Source organism: Rhinolophus sinicus, linkage group LG05 (genome assembly GCF_036562045.2).
Source record: "Rhinolophus sinicus isolate RSC01 linkage group LG05, ASM3656204v1, whole genome shotgun sequence".
NCBI classification, from domain to species: domain Eukaryota; kingdom Metazoa; phylum Chordata; class Mammalia; order Chiroptera; family Rhinolophidae; genus Rhinolophus; species Rhinolophus sinicus.
This window is the reverse complement of record NC_133755.1, coordinates 129,989,204-129,995,203: the sequence shown is the minus strand read 5'-3', so window position 1 is coordinate 129,995,203 and position 6,000 is coordinate 129,989,204. Positions and strand designations below refer to the sequence as shown.

At 35.1% G+C, this 6,000-nt stretch overlaps 1 long non-coding RNA gene across 5 annotated transcripts in view; it reads right to left on the bottom strand.

Annotated features, from left to right (window-relative positions):
* LOC109453591 (uncharacterized) overlaps positions 1-6,000 on the bottom strand; it is an 878,050-nt gene that overhangs the window by 120,022 nt on the left and 752,028 nt on the right. For 4 of the 5 annotated variants that reach the window (XR_012496688.1, XR_012496691.1, XR_012496692.1 and 1 more), the window contains one exon: positions 2,447-2,490. This is a non-coding gene — a long non-coding RNA (uncharacterized LOC109453591). Of the gene's footprint in view, positions 1-1,689; positions 2,491-6,000 lie in introns of those variants that run through there. The other variant, XR_012496689.1, reaches the window with a different exon arrangement.

Below are 6,000 nucleotides of genomic sequence, written 5' to 3'. Positions count from 1 at the left end.
ACCTAATTTATGAATGTAAATCACTTGGGGAATACAGTGCAACAGTAATGTAAAATAAGAATGCATTTGATTGTATGATATAGGAAACACAGATGTAGGGACCTAAATTAAACAATTCCATAACCATAATTATAGCTTCCCAAACAAATGCTATTTATTAGATAACTCCAACTTTTTGTTATAATAAAGCCAAACTTTCTTCTTTGCCCTCAGGAGGACACAAATGACAAGACTCCTGACCTCCAACCAATTGGATCCATTAGTATAGCTGTGCCCTGAAAGCATACCAAGGAGACAGGAGGCAAAGCAAGAATGACTGAAGCTGAGGAAAAAGTCCATTATGTCAACTAAGAGGAGAGAGCAGTGGGTATGTATGAACTAGATTTTTAAGATAGATTCATTTCATCTTAAAAAGTAAGTGAAAAAGATGAAAATGAGCATCATGTGTAACCTAGATACAGTCAATTACAGACTATTTTGTATTTCATTTTCCTACTTTGTTGTGAACTGACATAAACTCACCTGGTTATTCAAACTCATTTGATTATGTTTTAGTATATCTTGAAAGTCACAGAGAGTTCGAAGTAGGGGAAGGGTTAAGGTTAGCTACTCCCCACAACTTGCTACCAGGTTTATAATAATTGTCACATACACAGATATTTCTTAATAACAAACAGTCACACAGTGTGTCTCACAAGTTTGACGTCTACGTCATCTCAGAGAAGCTCTGAAAACCACTTGCACAAAAGTTTACCTAAGACAAATGCAATGCTATTCTAGCAGCAGAATTAGCAAACCCTTGGTCAAAGTCAAAGGACTAAGAGTCCTCTGACCTAGCAGCACGCAAGAAAGCTCAAGGAGAAGTCCACGATGCCACCCCTAAAGGCATAAGTAGGCACCGAAGGATTTTTATGATTTGCCCATGCAATGATGGAGAAGTGTCTACAAGATTCCAGCAAAGGCATTTATAATGCATAACATTAATTTTGCTAATACCATTTATAATACAGTTTATTCAAATTAATAAGCCACTGATATCACCCTTGAAAACCCGTTTATCAGGCTGTACACAAATTAGCAAAGCCTCTGGTCTTGAAGAAAGATAAAAATACTCAAAGTACTTTTAATAGCTGCCTCTGGATAGGGGTTTTCTTTCTGGTTAAATGCTCAGTGATTACTATAGGCATAGGATTTCCTGATTATACAATTGCTTGAATCTTGAGTAGAACTTAAGCATTGCCTCACTGCTTATGATGAACTATTTTGAAGTATATTACCAATATTACAATTATTTTATGAAGAAGATAAGGTAATGCTTCTTCATTGTTCTTTGATTCTAATTTTAAAGGAAATTTAAAAATCATCACATTCAACAGTGATATTTTTGTCTTGAGAATAAATCATAAAATTTCATAGTAATATGTTTGTATTGAGAATAAGAATGTTGAAGGAGTTCAGGGTTTACTTCCCAAGGCCTCTACTCCAATTTCTTTTCAACTGCAATTCCCTCTCATGATAAGTTTCTGATTAGAAACACAGAAAAATGGCAACAAGTCTTCAACCATTATTTAAAAGAAGTACTTGTTAAGTGTATAAGCAAAAATTCAACCTGCCTTAATTGTCTCAAATCAGAAGACAATTTGATTTATTTAATCCCAGGCATTGAGCGTGATAGGTGTAATAGCCCCAAGTAAGTATGTTTATATGTGCTGAGATCAAGAGGTGATGGAGGCAAGAAGAGGGCAAGAGAGCCTTAGGAAATCCTGCTCTGGGCTTTGCCAGAGAAGATTTCATTCCTTCTATTAGTTTTTCTGCTCAACTGCCCTTCGTGTTGTGCCTGAGGATTTTGAAAGTGCAGGGAGGTTGTTAAAGGCCAAAGACTAAAGTGTTGTGTGGGAATAACCAGTTGAAGTTGACCAAGATTATAAAGTAATTTGCAAAGCTATTTGCTTCTACACAGAGCATTTAAGTGTTAGAATATCATGCCACTACAAAAGAATTATCTAAAATGAGGTAATATGCTGTATTGCACTGTACAGGCTATAAGCAATTATGGAGGGATATACTTTCTTCACTTGTATTAATAAGGCTGAGCAGAATATAAAGAAATGAAAGCCTGGAGTATATAACAACTCCTGAGGCAAATTGAAAGAAATTATGAAAGCATTCATTGTATTATTGAAACAAAGCAAAATGAAATACATTGTGACAACATGATATAAATCACAGGATAATATCACATCTTAATAACCAATGCTGAACAGGAGAGAGACTTCTCTGTTGATTTACTGTGTAGAAAATGTGACATGACAGAAGACCCTTCACCAGCCAAATCTTTACACACTAGGGCTGTCAGTTATGCTTTCCTTTCGAGTACGTGACTGAGAAGTCATCCGGAGCCGAACGGACACGGGCTGAACAAAGGATGGTCAACAATTCTTCTTACCTGTCCCTGCTCCCCTGAGTCAATGCGCTGATCCCTCCACTATCCTGAAATAAAATCCCAATGTCAGTGTTTTATTCAGTAATATACACTTACAGCTAATTACCATGTGCCAAAACAAGGCTGTAGAAAGGATAACGTATTAGCAATAACTTGTGTCTAACAATATAATTGCATCTGGAATAATGAAATGTTCATTTTAGTATTAAAATTAATAATGTCATCAATGCCATTAATAATTAAGGATTCTTTTTATAACATCACATCATTAATAACAACTCATTATGAAAAATTCGATTAATATCAACAATAATAAAAATAATATCACATTGTCTTTCTATAGTTGCAATTTTGCAAGGATAATGAAAATGCTGTACACACATTGGACTAGACCCTACTGTGTCTGAGGACAGCAGTCCTGGAAATATATTACACTTTTAGATAAATAAAGTATCTTTTTGTTTTCCAAGATAGTAATTTGCGAGGGGAAATTTTTATCTCAGAAAGCACATGAAAATTCTGTTTAAAATTGTCTATTTCTATGCTTACAGGGAAGAGCGGATGGGATTAGGGGCAGTGCACAATAGCTTTTACTGTACTAGTTCTTAGTTTAGTATTAATCTACTTCTTCATTTGGGGATGGGTGCATAGACATTCGTTTTTGCTTCATAACTTTAATATTTGTTACATATAACTTTTTTTAAAGATTTTATTGGGGAAGGGGGACAGGACTTTATTGGGGAACAGTGTGTACTTCCAGGACTTTTTTCCAAGTCAAGTTGTTGTCCTTTCAATCTTAGTTGTGGAGGGCGCAGCTCAGCTCCAGGTCCAGTTGCCATTTCTAGTTGCAGGGGGCACAGCCCACCATCCCTCGCGGGAGTCAAACCGGCAATCTTGTGGTTGAGAGGACGCGCTCCAACCAACTGAGCCATCTGGGACGCAGCTCAGCTCAAGGTGCCGTGTTCAATCTTAGTTGCAGGGGGCGCTGCCCACCATCCCTTGCGAGACTCAGGAATTGAACTGATAACCTCGTGATTGAGAGCCCACTGGCCCATGTGGGAATCAAACCGGCAGCCTTCAGAGTTAGGAGCCTGGAGCTCTAACCGCCTGAACCACCGGACCTGCCCCATCTAACATTTTTAAAGCATGTAATATTACATAACATTTTTTATAGTCTACCTTCCTATCTTTCCGTGGAACCAAATCTCAGCTATTCAATACATGTAATTTTCTACTTATCCAAATGTTCTCTGTCTTCACACTATATTTTAATATGTAAAAATACCTGTAGATCAGGTATAAGTAAATGATAGCCAGTGGGCCAAATCTGTCTGCCAAAGCCTGTCTTTTGTAAATAAAGACAGGCTTCATCTGTCTTTGAAGCATAGCCACAAATATTTGTTTATATAGTAATACCTACCTATGGCTGCATTCGTCCTACAACAATAGAGCTGAGTAGTAGTAACAGAGACCATACGGCCTGCAAAGCCAAAATATTTACTGACTGGCCCTTCATAGAAAAAGCTATTAACCTCTACTCTAGATGATAGACAGAAAGCAATTTTGACCCTTATTCAAACATGGATAAGGAAAATAAAAAGAGAGAAGAAAATAACATATCCTTAAGAACTGTTATTGTCATATTTTATATTTCACCATGATATTATAATAGTAAACTATAGTTGCATTATTCATTGTTATTTGTTGTTTGAATGAGTAGTACTGTATAACTTAAAATCAAGGCTGAGAACAGAAATACTTCGGTAAAAGTATGTTGAAACAGTAAAAGAGTATAAGTTTTGTTTTAGGATTACAAAGGATATATCTTAAAATAATATTAATAATTAATTATTGTCATTACTTACTTATCAACATTTTCCATTGTTATTTATTCATATTAAACCATGAGAATAAGAGAAAACACCAAGATACTTTGTACATCCACTATTTTACTACTTTTTATCATGAAAACTTTCAAACATAAGCAAAAGTTGACAGAAAAGTTAAATAAATCCTCATGTACAGTCTCTATCAACCTTCAGCAATATTCAACTCATGGCCAATCTTATTTAATCTACCTTGCAATCTCTGTCTTCTCTGATATTATTTTGAAACAACTCATATTATTTAATCTTTAAATCTCTCAATAAGCATTCCTAAAACTTATAGGCCTTTTATTTAACTGCAATACCATTATTATAATACCTAAAATTAACAATAATTCCTTAATATTATAATATATTCAGTTTGGGTTCAAATTTCAAATTATCTCATGAGTTACCTTTCTCCCTTCCTTTTCTTCCTTCTTCCTTTCTTTCCTTCCTTCCTTCCTTCCTTCCTTCCTTCCTCCCTCTCCTCTTTCTCCTCTCTCTCTCTCTCTCTCTCTCCCCCCTCTGTTTATTTATTTAAATCAGGATCTAAATACGGTCTACAAGTTTTTACATCCAGTTTGCAGATTCACAGGGCATGTACTTATTTTGATTTTTATTTATAGACTTTTTTTTTTTTAGTATATACAGAGACAAAGAGTGGGTAATACTAGTACAGCACAAAGGCTTCTATGGAGACAAGAGTAGGAAAAAGCAGGTATAGCATTACCAAATAACCTCTACGTCATAGTTACTCCAAACCCTCAGGTCTGCAAGATGACAATCTAGGTAAAAGTATGATCCCAATGCTGCTTTTTCCTAAGAGCTTAAAGTCATCCCCAATTAATGGCATTAGTTGGTGCCAGGCAACAAAGGGGGGTTATCAACACAGGTTCTGTGGAATCTGGGGTTTTCCTCTCTGGACTCATCCATCTCCTCAAATGCATGTGGGATGGAGACTAAACCCTTCGCCACTCACCAAATCACTGTCAGGAACAGGTAATCCTGGGTCAAAATAGCCACATAACTGAGGAGTGCAACTATTTCAACAAGAAAACAAGAAAACAAAGGTGACAGTATGCCATATTTGAAGCAGAATTATCAAATCAGATAGACCAATAATATAAAAAAAGCATTAAAAATATAGTTAAGGATATAAGAAAATTTTTGAGCAATCTGAAGCAAAACCAAGACATGAAAAAAAAAAAAGAACTAAGTGGAAAAATATGAATGAGATAATAGATTTGAAAAAGATAATAAAGAACATCTATTAGATGTAGAATGAATGAGTGAGTTGTAAGACCAAATTGAAGAACTCTCTCAGAAAGCAGCAGGAATGCGTAAGGATACTAAAATACAAATGACAACAATAAGAATAAAACTACAACATCAGAGGAGATATTTGAAAAACAAAAAGTTTTCCACAATAAAGCTGGATAAATGACTTCAAATACAGTGTGTTTCTCTTGCTAAAGAGTAGAAATAATTAAACAAATCTATAGTCAGAGACCTTACAGTAATATAAAGAACATCAAAGAAAAACAAAATTTTAAAAAGCTTCCAGAAAGAGCAGATTACCTGCATAAGAACAACAATCATAATCTCATCAAATCTATTAAAGCAACAGTGGATACAAAAGAACAAGAAGTCATATTTTCAAACTATTTAAGGAAAAGAAATTTTGAACCT